We start from the raw sequence: 20,738 nt of genomic DNA on the forward strand, positions 1-20,738 counted from the left end.
TATTAATACCCTTAAGTGAAAAACGCAAATCCAAATAATTTATAGGGCAAATGTAATGTTGGTTAACACGAGATAAGGGGATCCCCACAAGTTTTTCCGCGCCTGCCTAAATTACTTTACCGCCAATCAGCACAGTTGTGGAAGCGTTAAACTATTTCCTTTCATTTATTTTGCAATAAATGTTAGCTTCAATGCATCAAAAATTCCCCTTTTTATTAATACCAACAGAAGGTAAGTTCTCTAAGGAAAAAATTTACTCTATCCCTTAAAAAAAAATCTCTCCATCACTGTCCAACCTTCGCAAACAATAATTTTTTTATTTTAGAAAAGACTGTAATTACAACTTTATTTCTACCTAATAAAATGCATTTTAATATTTTGTTCTTCTAACCCTACTACCTCACATTTACTTACGTAGAGTAAAGTAAAGTAAAGTAGGGTAATATTAAAGTTTGCAAACAACTTGTTTAAATAATACGCAGAACTTACTAAAAGCTTCATTGGGTTATTTAAGAACTTCAAACGTAGAACTCGCACTTCCCCTATTTATGCCTCTGCCTACAAAATAGTTACTTGTTTTAAAAAAAGTTTTTAGCTTGCCACTGCGGGGGCTAACAAATTTTTATTAGGAAAAGATTAGCATGGTAGGTGACACGTAAACCTCAGGCACATCTAAGATAGCTTTTCGTCACTAAATGAAGACTAATAAAAAAAAATTATGTATTTTTTTTTACTGTTAGTCAAGATCCCTACTTGCATAGTCTCTCGAGTTGACTTTAGAGCTTATAACAACAAAATCGGTATAAAGAGAGGTAGCAAGCTTATTGAATTACACTGCAACCACGCACACACGAAGACCATAAAGATTGAACGTGCAGTTCGTTCGTATACGTAACTAAATATAGTAACGTGCGTATGCTATAATTTTCACGTGCGCCCTTGTTGGCACGCGGTAAAAAAAAGTTAAGGCAACGTACAGAGTAAAGAGCCTAAGATCTTTCAAGAACAGCTCATAGCTAGCACGCCATTAAGATAAAGAAAATCTTAACCTTTTTTTTTTAATTTATTTCTTCATGCTGTCTTCTTGCTATTTGTTTGTGGCCTGCAACTCAATATATTTTACTACACTCACTATTAATATATTGCTCGCTCCCATCATTCTTATTAATATATTCTCTTTTTCTTTGTTATTTGCGTAAATATGTGATAGCGCATTTTTATCATTAATTTTGTTTTGACTCTTATCCAAAAATTATCATTATTATGGCCTGGAGTCTAAACTAAACTCTGCAAACTAAAATATTATCAAACTCAATTAAAAAAAAACTGCCGCTGTATATAACATTTGTATAACGATAGAAAAAATAACGCTGTAAAAGTCTTTACCGAAAACTATTTGTTGGTGGACACCTATTGTTTGAAATTAGTTCTTTCAGCGCGGATCTTTAATTTAATTAATTGAAGATAACCAATATTATTTTTCTAGTTTTTAAATTAATTGCGTTATTATGTATAGTATATATATATATAATAAAACATATGTGGCTTATCCATTTTCCTACACCCTTTCTTATTTTTTTTTGGTGTTTACACGTCTGTATTGCTGCGGTTTAACGTAGGTTTAGATGATTTTAAAGGTAATAGTTTTAAACTAGAGGGCTAGAACAGAACTAAACGTATAGAGGGCGTTTTAAAAGGAGTTGGTAAATAACTTAGTAGCCTTGAGAACTCACCAAGTAAACACTAATTTAACTGCTTTTATTAGATATATTAAAGAGATTAAGAAAACTTTACCTAAACAGTTTGCTGCAGCAACTGGTGTTTTAGGGAGCGCGTTGTGTCGTCTGAATTCCAAAGAGAATTTAGACACAATTACTTCAGGACAGAAAGATATGCGCCTCGTTGAATGGATAACTCGTGGCTTTGGTTTTTAAACGCCTCGATGGCCTGATTTTTAGACATCGAGAAGACCTCTGAACGCGTTTTGCTCAGGTTGCGTACCTATGTCTAATAGGGCCTTTACAAATTCCTTAAATCGTTCTAATTCGATTAGGTCTTTTGCGTTTCATTCACACCACGTGGAAGTTTCATAAAGTTCTGCTGTTTATGCTGCGGCGAACTCAACCCTTGAAAAATAATACGCACATCGTACAGCATCTGCAACGATACCTAGAAAAATATAATCGTCGAATAAAAATAATAATTCTCCACGTCAACTAATGCCGACAGCGAGGCGCAATATTAACGTAAATAGCAAAGAGCTTTATATGAGTGCACGGCCGCCACTTCCTTCTATCGAGTAGCATCCTTAGGGAACTTAAGGACGTCATCAACAACAAACAGTTGTGGGCACGCTAAAAAACTATTATATTTGATGGCATACGGTCCTAATGGAGCACTCTTCCCGTTTGATACATCGACAATTGCGGTATTGCTGCATTTCCAACAAGGAAAACTATGCAACTGCTGACGGGCGCACACGACACTCTTCACGACGGTCTTAAAATTTTAAAAGTTAGGCATTTAGAACGCAGCCATCGCGCAGCTTACAAACATGTAGGAACGCATCTAGACCTCTCATAATCCCAGGAGCTTCTAACATGTCCTAAGTTGGTTTTATCACTGTCTCCTCGTGTGCTTAATGTTAATTTTTTTATTCTTTTTTAGGTCAGCTAAATGCATTTTAGTTAAAAAAAGAGTTCTAATAAAAAGTAGAGTCAACCCGTTTTATTATCAAGAGGGTACGTAAGAAGAACATATAAAATATTAAAACAGCATACTTATTCGAGAAATAAGTTCTGTCGAGCATAATGCAAAGTATTTATTGGAATATTCCGATTTTACCCTTCTCATATATTAAACTTTATGCATTACAGCTCAATGTAAGAACTACGCAAAGTGGCGGTTTAATTTAACTAAAATAATAATAAAATAAGTGTTATTGATATCTTTTCTAAGATTCGTGTTGCAGTGCTGTGTTAATAGTTAAGCGGTCCACACAAAGAATTTCAGGCGTTAATAAATATAAAGAAAGCGAAAACTAGTATAACTAGAAGGAATAATATATATATGTAGGTATATAAAAATAAGAGAGAAGTAATATTAAAAGAAAACAAAAAAAACAGAGAAACAACTTAATAAGAATAACCGATGTCCTTTGTTTATTTAGTTTAGTTCAATATATTATATAATCAGAAATATCTAAAATAACTGTAAATTACATTAAAATGAATATTATACATAAATAATTGTATCAATAAAAAATATGCAAAGAATTACAATTACTTGACGTAAAAATATTGCTACAAACTATTCTAAGATTAATTATGCAAGTGAGGCTTACTATAAAAACTAATAAGGGCCACGGCGATTTAGCATATTAGAAGATATAGCAACAGCGTTCTTACTTACTTTTTAGATTAACGGGCTACAAACTTTATAACTAAAAGATGTTACTTTTAACCAAGCTGCAAGTTTTTAATCGTATACGTAACAATACTTTTAACTTTTTTAAAACTTCTGTACTTCATACAATAGAAAAGAATGTTTAATAAAGATTTTTAAATAAGACTTAGTTGACGTGCGTCTTTGTGAAAACCTTCTTTCTTAAGTTCACGTCCATTTAATTATAGAGTGCCTTTAAACTACTGCGACCTATAAGACACTATTTTTCTCCGCTCCGAGCTTAGCTACGTTTTATACTAAATATATTATCCCTCATAAGTTTTAAATAATTATATACGCTTTATTTTATAAACAGATTAACATAACATTGTTTTAAAATTACACCTTTTAAAAGCTCTCAGGTTGCATTTTGCGTTCAGTCGTTTTTTTAAGGTCGGTCTAAACCTACTTTTAGACGAAGGAAAATATCTGCAGAACTTTTCTATTGGTTAATCTTACAAGTCCGATAAAGGTTTTGAAATTCTATCAACTATAATTGCGCATAAGTTAAGAATGATTTTAATATTGTTTTAAGTTCCTTTAAATTTAGTTATTATACCGTCATCTTTTTTCTTATCCTCTATAAAGATAAAATTACCAAAGGATTTTAAAAAAACTAAGGCATTACATAAATAACTTTCTCGGGAAATTATAATTCTTATATGAAATCCATATAAATAAACTTATATTAATACTCTACTTTGATATATAAATATACACAAAACTTTGTTAAACTTAACTTATAAGAACACCCACTTAAAATTGGTAATAAGCAAAAGTCAACTTTACCTGCTTTGTTTGATTTTAAAAAAATTAATATAAAAGATTCTAAAATATTAAATAGAAATAAATTTTGTTATAAAACATAATAGATATTAATACATGTACTATACTTTGTTAAAAAAATATTTACATTAAAAAAGTTCTCATTTTTTTGGATTCAACCAATAATCTTTTTAGATTTTTTTCGTGAATCTTCCTTTTTTAACTATCTAGAAACTTTACGGTTTTCGTAGATTTAGCCGAAATGTTGTTGTTAAAAAATTATAAAAACACGTTACAGTGATTTACTCGACTCTAATCAATTTCAGTATAAATAAAAGTAACAAGTAGCAATTTTTAACCTACTTTCTCCAAATAAAAAATTTTGATAGCTGTTTAGCTTTACTTTTTTTTTCTTATCTACTTATAGCTAAAGGGCCGCTTGAGCTTTTAAAAAAAAAATAATTTCGTAGCAGTAACTTTATTATATCTTTTAATTACAAAAGCTCAACCTAAAAAATTGTAATTTTATTTTAAAATGCTTTTTACCTACCAGTTATAAATTTTGGTTATAATCAGTTTTCATTTTTTGTCAAGCGTTTAATTTTTAATTTTATTTTAATGCGATCAGAATCGAGACGAGTATAATTAAACCAACGAGAATTAATATACAAATCCACTGACGAGATTTTCGTTGATATTCATGAGCCTTAAAATATATAGAATAACTTAAACATTAGCAACAGAATTTAATTAAAAAAGTAAATAAATTAAAAATTAATTATAATAAATTTAAGATTTTATATATTACAAAAACATTTTTACGAATACTTTTTATACACTGCAAAAAAGTTTAAAAAGTCTAAAGACAAAAGTTTACAAATATATTGATTGCAACTTATAAAGTTAAAAAAAAAAATTAAAGTAAATTATAATTCTTAGCAAACTTAAATAATAAACTTATTTTAAAAATATAAAAAGCTTCTAAAATGTGTTAATAAAAATTCTGAAATTAAATCAAAAAATAGAACTTTTTTATCCATATTATTATAAGAGCTGTTATTATTATAATATATTGTATCGATATATATATATAAATGGATAAATATTATTTTTCGGATTTTTTTCAAAAAGTAAAACTTTAATTCAATTTGGTTATGCAGTTGATTTTTTAGAGAATGTCCCATACTACTTTAATTATATTAGAGATTTTCATATGAATATAACTTATTATAACTTTTTAGATAAATTTTTTTGAGCTTTTTATTTTTTTCTATATATACTTTATTATTTTTACTTTTGTGAGTTGTTCCTTTCCAGACACAATTTGAAGATGGACTTGTTCAAGATTGTAATCAATTCTATCAATAATAGTTCCCTTTAAAATAAGTGAAAAATATAATAATTAAATTATATTAAAGTTAAGAACTTCATATAATCTAAAACTACTTTTCTTATTTTAAAAAAAAAGGAAATGAATTTTTTTATAAAAAATAACGTTTAATTAAAAAATTTAAAGAAAAAATATTAAAAAAATTGTAATTAAAAAACTTCATATATATAAAAATAATTTCTTGCCATTCTTATTATTGTTTGTTTTTTTTTTATGATAAAATTAAACTAAAAGCGACTTCCTAACTTATTATCGAATAAAGTAATAGTAAACTGGTCAAAAAAATTATTTGCAGAGAATATACTGAATTTCGCTATTTGGTAGCGGAATGAAATTGGTATTAAAAATGTATAAAGGACCAAATTTGTTGTAAAAAATATATATGAGTCCCCGTCTAAAAAATATTTCAAAAAACTTAAAAAAAATGCTGAATATAAATATGAAGACAAAAAAAACAGAGTAGCAAAACAACTTATACTGTGCCATAATTGGCTACCAATTATTCTGGTTGGTGCAAAGAAAAAGAAAAGAGTATAATAATACTATTCAGGCAGGAATTAATATGAATATCCAAATTTATTATATTTTGTAAATGCGTTTGCAGGTTTTTGGGGAGGAAGAAGTTTATCGGCGTCAGATAAAGCTCGAAAGCATCAGAATGTGTAAAATAGGTGATAAATAGTGTAGCAAAAAAATGTATATAAATATTCAAAATAAAGAAATTTACAGTCGCAAAGTGTGGCATAAAAAAAAAGGACAAATCAGCGACAAATAAAGTGCCGAATTAATAAATGAAATTAGGTAACTGTAACAATTCGTGTAAAAGGTAGATAAGTAGGACAAGTTTGAATACTATATAAAAAAGTACGCACCGTTATAATAATTAAAGAACTTTATTATGGAAAAACTAAGAAAATTTTAAATAAAAAATAAATGTTATAAATGTTTTTTTTCGATATACAAATAAATAAGAAAAACCAAAAGCAAACATATTTTAATGCAAAAGTTAATAAAACGAAATATTAAAACAACAATAAATAATTTATAATACAATATTAATCAAGTAATTGTTTCACATATGAAATGTTCACTCAATAATGATTTATATTTTATTATAATATATATTTAATGAGAAACAGCTAAGTTTTAAGACTACAGTTGAACTTTTTTAAAAACCCTCACAAGGGTACAATAACCCACTTGCATCACTTGTTTTTTGAATCACCTTGTAAATAGCGCTAAGCAGCTATGCAGCCTTAAAAAATATTTTTTTACTTGAGTCAATACTAAAACTTGGTCGTGTACAACTTTTATAATAATGCAACTAATAAAGTTCGTTATTATATTATTTAGTAATTTTTATAATAATATTCGTATTAAAATTAATTACTACAAAAAAACTTTATAAAAAATCGATATAGACTAAATAATACTAGCAGTAAAAAAGTTTTTCTTATATTGAACCCTAAAGAGGCGATGCTACTAATACAAAAACGTAAAAAGAGTTAAGAAGTATATAAGAGCATTGCGCCTTCTGACATCCTTTTTTTATAGGCAAGATGAGAGTTACATAAAAACATGTGCTAAAGTTAGCATGCTATTATTATGTTTATCAATAAAATTCTTTGTATAAATCGGTTTCTTTTGTACTGGAGAGAGAAGAGAAATTGTTCTTATGGCATCAACTATCACAATTACACCGAAAAAGAACTATTAAGCATACACTAACCATTTCTTAGATATAAACGATACTGCATATATAAAAGTTAATAGCAAAAAGTCCAGAGTATATAGTTGGCGTCTTTATATTTTATGGTAATCAATGAAAGTTAGTTATACTATATAAAAGATTTTTGATGAAGAAAAAAAAGCGGTTAAGGAGGGCAGTCATCATCAAGAAAAACTGCGAAGTTGTGGATACACGTGTTTAGAAAAAACTCAAATATGAATAACATAATAGACAATTCATAAAAAAATTTATGCCTCAAAACCACATTTCTTATTCACAAATAATGTAGCGTTTATCAAATTCAGATCATAAAAAATAAACTTTCCTAGCGTTACAGAAAATAATACGAGGGAAGTAAGAAACTAACTAGTAGTGCAGTAAGGATTCTTAGTACTACCCAAAAACCACTACAACATTCCACGAATGGAGTATACTATGTACACGAGGTTTCCATTGTAAAAGGCTGATTAAAAAAAATTAACCTCGCGAGGGCTTACAAATTAGAAATGTTCATTAAAAAAATATAATTTATTAGCTTCATAAAAAAATTGCGCTAAAAAACTAAATTATAAATAATAGTAATAATAATGATAATAAATAGTAAACCTGGCTGATTATCATATTTGAAAGATCGTTAAAAATTTCTCCTAAACTTTTTATTGATGCCGCAATTTTAGCGATTTCTATAATAAAAGTGTAAATGAATAAAATATAATAGTATTCATATTACAGTTTTCTTCTAAAAAATTTAAACTTTTACTTCAATAAATATAAAAAAGAAATGATATTGATTTCTAATAAAATTATTAGTATACTAAATTTTTAAATTAATAAACTTTATTAGTAGAGTATATTAAAAATTATATTTTATAGTAATAATAATATTAAAAATAATTATAATAAAAAGATGAAAATATTATACGTTTATTTAACGAAGTGTCCAGCACTCTGCCAATACTTTTGTTAAGTGTAATACATAGAAACAAATTTATTATGTTACTCGAGACAAAACTAGCAAAGTAAATTAAATATTTAAAGTTTTAAAAAATGGTTAGCAAAATATTTTACTAAACTTAAAATATTAACAAATTTTTAGATTATATATATATATTAATATATAGAAAAAAGCATTACAACGGAACAAAAAAATTGTACTAATAAAAGTTAAAACAAATATTCATGTAAAAGAAAGTTTCATTTACTTAAAAAAAATAAAATACTATAATCAAAATATTACAATTATTATAATAGTAATATAGTAGAAGCAGATTTATAAAGTTATAATAATAAAAATGAATAATAACATCTACTTAATTAGTTTATATTTATAAATATATCTTCACTATTTACAAAGAGCAAAATAAAATAGATATTTATTAAGTTTACATGCAATGAAAATATTGTTTAAAAAAAGTTTATTTTTTTATAGCATTAATAAATAGTGTAACATCATTAATACATTGAGCATTATTGATATAAAAATAGAGAAAAAAGATTTAACTTTTAATAAAGATAATACCTTTGCATTACTATTTCTATACTGAAAATTATATATTTATTATAACTATTTATAAAAACTGCTCTAAACTCATTATTATAATATTTTTTTTATTAGTTTTAATTATACCATAATTTCAACAAAAGTTTAACTGCTTTTCCTACAAAAAGTTTAAAAACAATAACAGTTTCTTTAACTTTTTTTTTTTATATTTTAAATATTTATAAATATCAAAGTTTGCTTTTTTTTTGTAAAGCAAAGTAAAATAATACATTTTGCAAAAAACTATGTAATATATATAAATATTAGAGTTTTTAATAAAACATAATATTAAAAAATATGTAAATAATAATATAAAACAATATAAGTTTTATTTTCTATTTAAGAATATATATTTTTATAACAAAAATGAAAAAAAATTCTTCCATGAAGTAAATATATAATAAATAAAGCAAAGTAATATTTTGGTTTTCAATTTATAAAATATACATATTATATAAAAAATTGTACAAGTAATGTTTTATATAACAAAATAACATAAAAAAGTAAATTTTTTATACAAACTTGACCATTTTTCACTTGAAATTTTTTTGGTATAAAGAAAATAGGGGATATATATATTATAATAATTGTTATTTTTTATATAACAATAAATATATATTTACTTTTATTGAAATAAATACTTTAGAAAGTTATGAAGAAATATTTATATACAAAAAGAAATAAAGAAAGTGGATGTTATCAACAGACTTTAAAACCTCGATCGCGTAATAAAATATGATCTTTATTATGCTGGATTTCCAGAAGTTGAGCTTCAGAAAACTCCTATTTTATTGGTGATTCATCAAACCAATGACTTTTTATTGACCGTTTTTTTCAGTTTCTTTCTTTATTGGTTTTGTTTATAAAACTTTAATAAAAAAAACCTTCTCCTGTGGAAGATCAATAACTGATTCATTGGAAGTAAAAAAATCATCAGTAAAGTAAAACCGTTTCTTTTCTTCCCTCCCTCGGATCTCTTTTTAGAATTATTATTATAATTATTATGATTATTACTAACATTATCATTATTTATTATTATTATTATATAATAAAAATGACTTGCGTTTCAAGTAAGAAGACTGAGTATTACGGAACGAATATGAAATCTGCTGAAGTTCATAAGCCTAAAAAAAATAAAATTAACTTTTTTTACCAGTAGTTATGAAGAGATTGCTACTATTTATAAAGAAAATGTTCAAAAGTCAAAAAAATTACACTACATTTTATGAAAATTAAAAACTTTTCGCTAAAATATTTTTATAAAATAATAATGACAATGAAAACTTAGTAAAACTTTATATAAAAAATACTAACACTTAAAAATTATATTATAAATAATTCATTAAATATAGTGAACAGCGGGACTACAATAAAGTTTTCATTAAAAAAATTTATAAAATTATTCTTTAAAAAGGAAAAAAGCATTAAAAAATATTTAAAATAAAAAAGGAATAATGAGCAACAAATGCGACCTTATTATTACGAAAATACACAGAAAATAAGATAGTCATTATAATTTTAAAAAATAATAACAGAAGTGATAATATTTATTTACTTATACGATATAAAAAAAAATTATAAATATTATGATAATAATAAACAGTTACTTCAGAAAATAGATATATAATATTAATAATCATATATTCAAAATATATATAATATTAAACAATTAAAAAAAAAAACATTAAACCTTGGTAATAAATATATAATAATTCTATAATAATAATAATCATCCGTATGAAAAAAATCCAAACAAAAATGAATAACAACATTATAATAAAATAATAAATATCTGCTAATAACAATATATAGGTACTTCAAGAGTATACAAAAAAAACCAATACATATATAATAATACATTTATAAAAAAAATAAGAAAGTTATAATAATAATAATAATAAACATTTACTTTAAAAAAAAACAAAGGAAAACAAAATAATAATTGAACAATCCTATAAATAATAGTAAGTTGGTACCAAAGAAAGCATCACGTTCTTGCAAATTTCCGCTTCTTGTACAGAACTGGTCTTTTTAGAATAACCTTCGATTTCTTTTATTTTCTTTTGCGTTCTTTGAATCAACTAGAAAAATTAAAAAAGTGTTTAAAACGAATAAAATACTAATAAACTTAAAAAAAATAAATTAGTAATATAAATTGTTAGTTTTATAAAAAAATATTATTTTTTTGGCATATAAATAATTATAATATTAAAAAAGATATTCATTTGGCTCTTTTAGTAAAAAAACCAAAAATTAACTGCATAAAAGTTATACGATAAATAATAATTTCAAGTAAATACCCTTTTTCAATATATAAAATTTTAAATAATAAAAAAAGTAGAATTAATTTAAATTTATCACTTATTTTTTTTAAAGTTGCTCTATGAAAAAAGTATTTAATTGGTAAAACTAACAATAAATTAAGTCTTACTTACTTATAGAAAGTTTTATACTGTAAAAAACTTGAAACATGAAAAGCTTTACAAATAAAAGAAAATAAAATTTAAAAGCATGTTTTAGTAAAAGTAGTATCAAGTTTTTATTTTCTCTTGATATAGTAATAAAATAAAATATGTTTTATATTATTATAAAAATTCTTGATATAGTAATAAAATAAAATATGTTTTATATTATTTTAAAAATAAAAGATTCATACAAGGTCTTACTTGAATTTTTTTAATGCAAGAGTTAATTGAAAAAATAATTTATAAAAAGTTAATTGCTAGTTTAAAGAATATTATGCAAATATAACTTTTTTAATTAAGTAAAATATATAAAAACTTTTATACCTTGAAAAATAAATTTATTATTTTACATAAGAAACAACTTTTTGTAGTGATATATATATAAATTTAATAATAAAATATTTATTAGTTAAACATAATAATATATAATAAAAAAATAATAAATAAGCTTTATCAACTTTTTTTAGTTGCAATTAAAATTTTTTACTTTTATATTAAATTAAGTAAATTTCTTTTATGTTAGTTCTTAGGAAAATTCAAATTTTCTACAAGTTATACAAGAAATTTCAGTTTAAAAAGATTTTAAAAAAATTTCAACTTCTAGTTCCTTTTTCTTTTGCAAAAAAAACTGTTAACTATTAAAAGTCAAGCGTCTTTTTAAATAATAGATTGGTGGTATTATTGTATAATTACTTAAAAATACAGTTATAAAAAAGTTATACTTCAATAATTACAAAAGTTAGGCTGCCGGTGAGGTTTAAATTCTATTAAATCCTACTAAATCCTCGCCTGGTGTATACAGTATTTGTTCTAGATGTAATTGATTGTATGTACGGTATCGGCACTGCATAAATAGTGTTCGTAGCTAGCAGTATTGGAATGAGCGCAACGAGCTAAATCAATATATAATCTTTTTAAAGTAAAATTCGATTCTAAAAAATGTATAATTACTTTATTTTTTAGTATAAAACATTATTAAACTTCAAAATAATAAATTACAACTATAAGTTGAGCGTACTTAATTTTATTTCTTATTAAAAAATTAAGGAGATTTAAACATGTATTATATAAACAACCATAAAATTAACTGAAACTATTAGAAAAAATATTTTACTATTAAATTAATTAAAAAAAAGAAAAACTTTTAAAATTTTAAAAAAAGAAACATTTCACGCATAAAAACTTTAAAAAGTCAAAACCATCATATAAATCCCTTTTATATAAATACAATATTAAAAAAAATTGTATATTAACTTAGATTGAGCATATAAAATTTTTTTTATAAATTATAGAAATAACAAAAATTCTTTTTTAACTAAAAGTTGTAAATTTAAATATTAAATATTATACTTTAGTTTTTTTATTTATAAAAATTTATTTCTAAAAGCATAATCAGAAAAATACTGATAAAAGTATACAATAACTTTCATAATACATCAAAAAAAAAGTCATAATTCTTAAACTTAAGAGCTTGGGGGGGGGGAAGTATTAAAAAAAAAAAAGTAGCAAATTAATAGACTTTAGTTATTTCTTGAGTTTTTTGTTCGATTATAGATTCCTCTTCAGAAGTTTCATCCAACGTTGGCCGGTTCAAATGCTTATCATGAAGATGAAGAAGATCTTTTACTTGTGTTTTAAAAAAAATTTAGTTATTTTAATTTTTATGAGTTTATAATTTAATAAGTTTAAATGGTTAAAAAAGATTAAAAATTATAATGCCATAATTTTTTAATAAAATTTTTTATCACTGAGTCAATAAATAAGTATAAACTTTTAAAAAAGGAATAAAATAAAAATTAAAATTTATAAAAAATGAATTGTTAAAAAGATTTATTTTAATTTCGAAATAATAATCTAATAGAAATTAATAAATAAAGGTACCCCTCTGTTTTATTCCTTTAATTTCATACTTGATCTTTTTAAATAAAAAAATTTACTAAATTATTCAAATTTGTATACAATAAATATTAAATCAATAGTTATCGTAATAAACAAATATGCAATATTGGAAAAAGGTTAATTAAGTTGTAAAAGTCCTTTCCCAAAGTAAAAAGTGCATACATAATAATATGACAAGCACATAAAAAATCCAATATCAGGCTAATAAATATTATTAGTTTAAAGTTATAGTAGAAGTCGAGAGAAGGGCATACAAAAAGGTATAAAGAAATTGAAGTGCAGAAAATTTAGTTATAATAATAATAACGGAAGCCTTTAAAAACAAGAATACTATACAAATATATAAGTTAATAGAATCAATAAAATAAGTTATAATAGTAAAAAGTTTGAAGTTTAAACTTTTTTTTTGAGGATAACTTTTTTTATGAAAAAAATAAATTACTTCTTCCAAAGCATCAACATACTCAGGAGGTAAAGCCACCTCTGCCTCCGAAACCGAAAACTCATTTTCTTACATGTATTCATAAAATTATAGTAAAAAGTTAAAAATATTAACTTTAATATAGTTAATAAAAGCTTAACCACAACAAAGTAATATAGAGAAAATTCATAAGTCGTATTTATGGCTTACCGTAATCATTGAAAAATTATGGAAATTAAAATTTATTTAGTATAAACGCAAGTACTAATTTGTGCTGGGTGCTCCACAAAAAATTATTAATACAACAAAAACTTCAACATTTAGTTTTAAACAAGTCGTTAACTGCTTTATAAAAATAGATGTTAAGATAAACATTACTACGAACCAAGCTCACTAATGAAGGTTGTCAAACATTGGGTTTAATAAGATTAGAGGTATAATATACAAGTGATTAAAGGCTATAGTTAGATGACCTTTACATTATTGTATCACTATGCTTTAGCAAAAATTTCTGATAAAATACCTTCAATAAGCCTCTGCTTACTCACGTCGGTCGAGTTTGTTTGAGCAAACCTTTGACGTCTTATATAAGAAGTAATTTAAAAAACTTGATCTTTTAACATTACACTTTGTGAGTAAAGCTTATATGGCGATTTCTACGAATAAAAATATTGTCTAACCTTCTAATAGCAGATTCTCTATACTGTAGAAACTGAGTAAACTTGAATCTAGTTGCCATTAACTTGTAGAAAGGTAATAAAAGCTAGTTAGATCGCTTATTTACAGTCGTAAGAATAGATTAGTTTTTTAGTAAGTTATCTATATATATTTAGTTCTTCACGAAAATCATTCAAAACGGCCAGAGTGAGGCTCCCTCCAAATATACACAAAAAGTTTGTGACCTCGAATTTCAGTTTGTGGAACAGATGCGTAAAGGCAATCGAACTAACTACAGTAACGCTTATTGATTATGTAGTGTTCACGCAGACAATATTTATTATCCACTTCTAACGCTGTTTACTTTTTTTGTCATTATCCCTTAAAATCTGCAACTCTTGCATTTGCTTTATACAATATAACTTCCTTCGCTTTTCAACAATTCTTTTCTTAAACTGTCAGAAGTTGTTTTGTAAATTGTTTAATCTTTTATTAGCTGCAAATAGAAATCTATGTACCCTTTATACTGTAAAACAAACTTATCTTTTTAATTATTATACGGCTTTTATAACTAATTTAGAGGTCTATTAAAGGGTTTAGTAGTTTCTGCTTTTTCTAAGTTGTAATAACCTAACGATCATCCCATGTTTGTTATGACGATAACAGATTTATAGAAAACATCTGCCTTATTAATGAATGTATAGATATACATAAAACCTGATTCTACTTATATAAAATTAAATTAAAAAAAATATAAAAATAAATAATAGCAATTAAACAAAAACTTTTAAAAAGCTTGAGCTTTTATTAGTCTCCCAAACTTTAAAATAAGTGAAAAAAATTACTTATAAATTTAATTTGAAGTTTGAAAATAAATAATAAATTATCCTATTTACTTCTCTGTAAACTACTATATATTTCAAATAAAATTAGAAGTACAAAAAAAAATTTACTCAAATAAATTAATAAATGAAAAATATAATAAAAAATAAATACTATTTTTAAAACACTAAAATTGTTTTAAAAACAATTTTACAAAGAGTATAAGTATAGTTTTTTATCATAATACATTAATGACACTCAAAATTAATTTTTAATTGTTAATCTTACATTTCTCGAGCTGCTCGACAAATGTCGACAAGAACAACAACAATTAAAAAATAAAAAAAGAGTTCGACTCTCAAGACTTCCCTTTAATGTTTAATTAGGGTTGTGCCCTTATACGATCAACCTTCAACTACATATAACAGTGAAAAACAAATTTTGCCTACCACCAATGGAAAGGGTTTAATTAAAGCTCACAAAGATTATGCCGGTATGGGCATTATCCTTTCCTGCACAGTTGAACTTGTTGCTGCGCTACTTCTCTTTTCCTCAACAAATTTACTTTAGAGGTTATATTAAGAGCTAAGATTCACTAAGATTTTTTTATTATTATTATTTATATATGGGTAACAAACGCCCCTTACAAAGATCTACCGTTTCATTTCTTAAACCTTAACTTATGGGGTGTCTCAAGCAATCGCTATATTGAACTACTTTTTTAGTTTAAACTCTCGCAAATAAGCAGGTCTGCTCTTCTTTCAAAATAGTTCTTAATTGCAAGTAGTATTTTTAAAAAAAATTTTAGTCATTGTTTTTAAGAGCAACACCTTAGGGTTCTTCTTTGAGTATCAATTATCGGGGTAAAGAACCTCTAAGGTTTTTTATAAAAAAGATAAAAGACTAATTATAATCTTATAAAATATTATTTAATTCTTAACCTGTTAAGATCATTTTTTATTTATTTTATCTGTAATTTCTTAAAAGTAACAGCTTCTACCTTTAAAAATATACGCCTAGCCTTCTATGAAGAAAGACAGGCAATTTTCGGTTGTCCACCTGCCCAAGCTTTATCTCCTATTGTCCTGTCATCTAGACGAACAGACAACACTGGCTGTAAACAGAAGTTTCCAAACGCAATTACAGGAGAAACCCTTAGCACAGATGGAGTGAAACCGTTTCGTTTTATTTATAAAATTTGTTAAGCTCTTCCAATACCGCTACTCCTATCTTAGTCGGTTTTCTTAAATCAAGAGCTTGGGGCGCCAGCATCCACCAGCGTTACCCTCTCTAAAAGTATCAGGCTGTTCCAAGGTTTTGAAGGGAAGCGAAGACGGACATATTTACCATCAGTGAGAGGTGTCCGCATTAAAATTGTAGACCTTTTTGAGATACCAACCATTATGTTACCAGTTAGATCTCCTCGGGTATGGGCCTTTTAATAAGGCAGGGAGTCAGTTAGTCGGTAAAGAATACTAATTATGTATCTAAATATTACAAAGGTGTTAGAAAAATTTATTATGTAAAGGGCCCACTACAGTTAACCCGTCTAATCTTAAATTGCAAAATATAAGGCTTCGTTATATGTCTTTGAAAATGGTATATATTTCCTCTTCTAAGAAATTTTATTATTTATGATAATAAGTTTTTTTAATATCCAGGTGTTACACCCCTCACAAAAGAGTAACTGAGTTATCGATACAGAGTGACAGCATGATGACTTCTTAGTAAACATAAAATATTATAAAAAATTTCTTGCTCTAAAAAGTACTATGAATAACCTACGCTTTAAATGAATCTTTAAGCCGACAAGTTTTGGGGCGTGAATTTTCAAATAGATTTTTTATATAAAAAAACTTTTAATTTTTAATTTAAAGATTATTAAATGATTTACCTCTGAGCGAATCTAATTTTCTTAAATTTACTTGAATGAACGGTAAAAACTGTAAGATAAATAAGAATCAAACATATTGCCCATAGGCGTTTAATAACAAACTTAAGTTCTTACTAAGAAAATGCATTAGTTGTTACAATCATATTTTTATGTTATTTAGTTCGAACAATGACTATATTAGGGTATTCTTACCTAAAAAAGTCTATCAGCTAGATTGCTGAAAGGCAACTACATTTTTAACCTCCAGGTCAGAAAGGTCTAAATGGTAACAGCATTGAGAAGTGAAGTTTTTGTCTTTTGTTAAATATTTTGGTAATTAGTGAGAGTAGTAAGGCTTACGTCGATTAGATTTAACAAACTTTAATGTAGCCGTTCACGTCAAACCCGTGTTTTTATAACAGAGTCAACCAATGTTGTGGAGCTTTCCCTTTTAGTGTTTGAAGTTAAACTTTTTTAAGGTTGTTTTTAAATTTATTTTAGGTTTATATTAAAAATAGTTGGTAGGTTTATGAGTTTGACAAAAACTAAGTTTCGCAAGCCTGGCAGCATCCGTTATTTTAAAAAAAAGTTTATTTAGATTTTATTTTACGTTAATTGCTTGTTAATTGATACCTAACTGATTTTTGTACTATTTAAAGCAATGTATTATGTTATTGTGTCTAGACTTTGACTAAAATTAAACATTCTATAAACTTAAACTGTTTTAGTCTATGTGGGTTAACTACGTATATTAAAAATTTATCTTCGCTCTATCAAAAGTTAACTGCACTGTACTATATACTGTGTCATTTGGGGTGATTGCTTAAAATCATTATAAACTAATTACTCTAGAGGCTTTAAAGACTAAATATACCTCGTTAAAATAAATAAGAGAACGGTTATCTGCTACCAAAAAGAAACCTATTATAGATTTATTTACACCTACACAATATTATAGCATGCTTGGCAAGTAAATATTAAAAAGTGAGTACTCATAGCAAGCGTACGCTTTCTAGCCTTAATGCAGAAGCATAATTAACATTTATGAACTTTATAACTTTTAAAACAAGTTAAAAGTTACTTTAATAACCTTATTTTGTACATTAAAAATTTTTTGCAAGATTTTTTAAAAACTATACTATTTGTAGATTTAATCTATAATAATTAGCGGTGGTTAAGGAAATACTTTTAGCATTGAACTTGAACCGCAACAAATACTAATAAATATTTAATAACTACCCATCTTTTTCTTAAATGCTTTTTCCAGTTAGTAAATAGTAAAGTTATAGCTTGATCTAAAAGGTTTATAATACATATGAGCAGTATAAGGCCTCTTTACTAACTTTTTTTTTTTGTTCAATGTATCATAATAAACTCTACTTTTAGTAGCCCAGGTTTAACGTTAATAAATTTTAGATAATCATTAAATGAAGTCAACCAATTAAATTTATTATTCCTATAACCTCCAATAACAAAAAGTGTAAATGAAAAACTTGGATAACGGACAAATAATATTTTACAGCAGGTAATTTAGAAAATATTACTAAAAATAATATAATCATATTATTGTATAATATGGCCTTCCTTTCATCGGGAATAACTTCTGTAATACTATCAGAATGAACAATAATTATACCAATGGAGGCACCGTACGTAATTTGCAGATCTTAACCAAAGGTGAATTTATAGATGGTGCCGAAGTACGCAATTCCATTCCTAAATTTTCCAATGATAAAGAAGATAAGCCCAGCAGTTATAGCATGGTTATAGCTGAAGTTAATAGCTTTTGCAAAAATGAAACTTCTCCCACTAACAAACAAGTAGATACCACTCCCGCTTATAACATTTGTAATACTAGCGATATAGAATATAGTAGCGATAAGAATCCTTATAATGACAAGGAAAGTAGTAATGAAAGCACAAAGAAACCTAAAATTAGTAAAAAAAGTATAAATAATTACGAAAATACTCTCAGTTATAGCAAAAACAATAATTTCAGAAAGGTGTTAAGTAATGTTGTGTTTAGCTATAATCCTGTAAATGATTTTATAAAGTATAATAAACCACAAGCTAGCAACAAACAAGAATTAAGCACTAAAAGCTTTGAAGAAACAGATTTTGACAGAGAAAGGGTTCAATACACTTTTAATATTAACGAGTATGATATTCTCAAACGCTGGCATGAAGAAAATATTGAAAAAGAAAACAGGAGAAGGAGTGAAAAAATTCAAGCTAATTGCTTTTATAACGGGTGGAATTTAAACTTAAACAGCGACATTTACGATAATATTTATAACTATGAAAACAAAAAAAAAATTAATTTATTAGCTCATTTACCAAGAAGCTACTCAAGCCCTGAGATTGTAATAACAATGCATTATTTATTTTCAACTTAGTATACATAATTTATTTTATCTGTATCTCTTTAAGCTTAATAGCAGTGATGATCAACCGCATCTAAACTCTTCGAAAATAAGAGTTGGCGTGACCAAGAAAAACCGGTTAAAGCCTCGATTAAAGAACACAAAAAATAAAATAATTCCATGTCCCTACCAAAATTGTGAAAGAAGCTATTCTTCACGTTCCTCTTTGGCTGCACATATTAAGCTAAACCACTCACTTACAAACTCAATTTTAAAAACGTAATTGCTAATTTATTTGTAAAACTTAACAACATACTTTAACAGAAACATATTTACTTATAAATAAAGCAGGAAAAAAAGAAATTATGCGAAATTATTAAAAGTAACGAATAAGCCAGTCGAGTCTGCCCAAAGCGGAAGAACCTATACCAAGTATTCTTCAGAACAATATATATAGTACTCGCTCTCAACTTTCTATTAATACCTTAATTACAAGAATCTGGCCCAATTGTTTTCAGAAAGCTATAATGGAGAATCAATGCTCTATATCTACTAGGGACTGCCAGTTTAATCAAACTAGCGATTTCTCACTTGCATTACATTCAGATTCTTTTGTGTCATGCAACACCACCAGCAACTGTTATTTTTCAGACCCGCTAACACTAAATAGTGACTTTGCCTCCAGTACATTCAGCACATTTTCTAATGATTTTGAGAAGACTACTCAAAGTATCAGTCGGTCAAGTTTTGATATAGAAGAAGATGATACCACCCTGGAAGCCCTATTAAAACCACTCGTACACGGCTCCCCACTTTCCCTGTTTGATTCTACCCTGCAAAATGTTGTACAGGAAACCTGCTTGGACGACTTATCAAACTTGCAAATTATCAATAACTTTCCTGAAACAATTGGACTTTCCGAGTACGATGAAAATTATTTGAAAATTTTCGATATAAACCAACAAACTTTTACTGATACACTCTTCACTGAAAATTATTTGACCGAGATAGACTTGGCCTTGCAGCCTTGCGCCTTCAACCCTTTAAATGTGCTGCCCTCAATCGAAGATCCCGAAATCAACAAAACAGAAAATTATTTTGGTGCGACTTTCTCACTAGATAACAATTTTTTGGCTCCACCGCAAGATATAAATGAACAAATGCTGGACGAGTTCTTCAAGGATACGCCGAACATGTATACTGACATCGATTTCTTGAAATTTTGTACAATATAATTAAAATATAATAAAAATTTTTATACATGAGAAGGTTGCATACTTATTACCTTTTATTTAAAGTCTTACTCAAATATTTTTATATGAAAATATTAATGCTTTTTTAGAATTATTTATCAGAAACACTACCAATTC

General features: G+C 25.9%; 1 long non-coding RNA gene across 1 annotated transcript; it reads right to left on the minus strand.

The window, feature by feature from the left end:
* Nucleotides 1-7,945: 7,945 nt before the first annotated feature.
* Nucleotides 7,946-12,933, minus strand: LOC135146091 (uncharacterized). The gene is made up of 6 exons (XR_010283674.1): nt 12,853-12,933; nt 10,845-10,949; nt 9,928-9,992; nt 9,753-9,844; nt 9,585-9,651; nt 7,946-8,011 (listed from the first exon to the last, which is right to left on the minus strand). It is a non-coding gene; the product is annotated as an uncharacterized LOC135146091 (long non-coding RNA).
* Between the last annotated feature and the right edge of the window lie 7,805 nt (nt 12,934-20,738).

Source organism: Zophobas morio, unplaced genomic scaffold (assembly GCF_036711695.1).
Source record: "Zophobas morio isolate AGI-343-1 ecotype UQ-CSIRO unplaced genomic scaffold, CSIRO_AGI_Zmor_V1 ptg000213l, whole genome shotgun sequence".
Taxonomy (NCBI): domain Eukaryota; kingdom Metazoa; phylum Arthropoda; class Insecta; order Coleoptera; family Tenebrionidae; genus Zophobas; species Zophobas morio.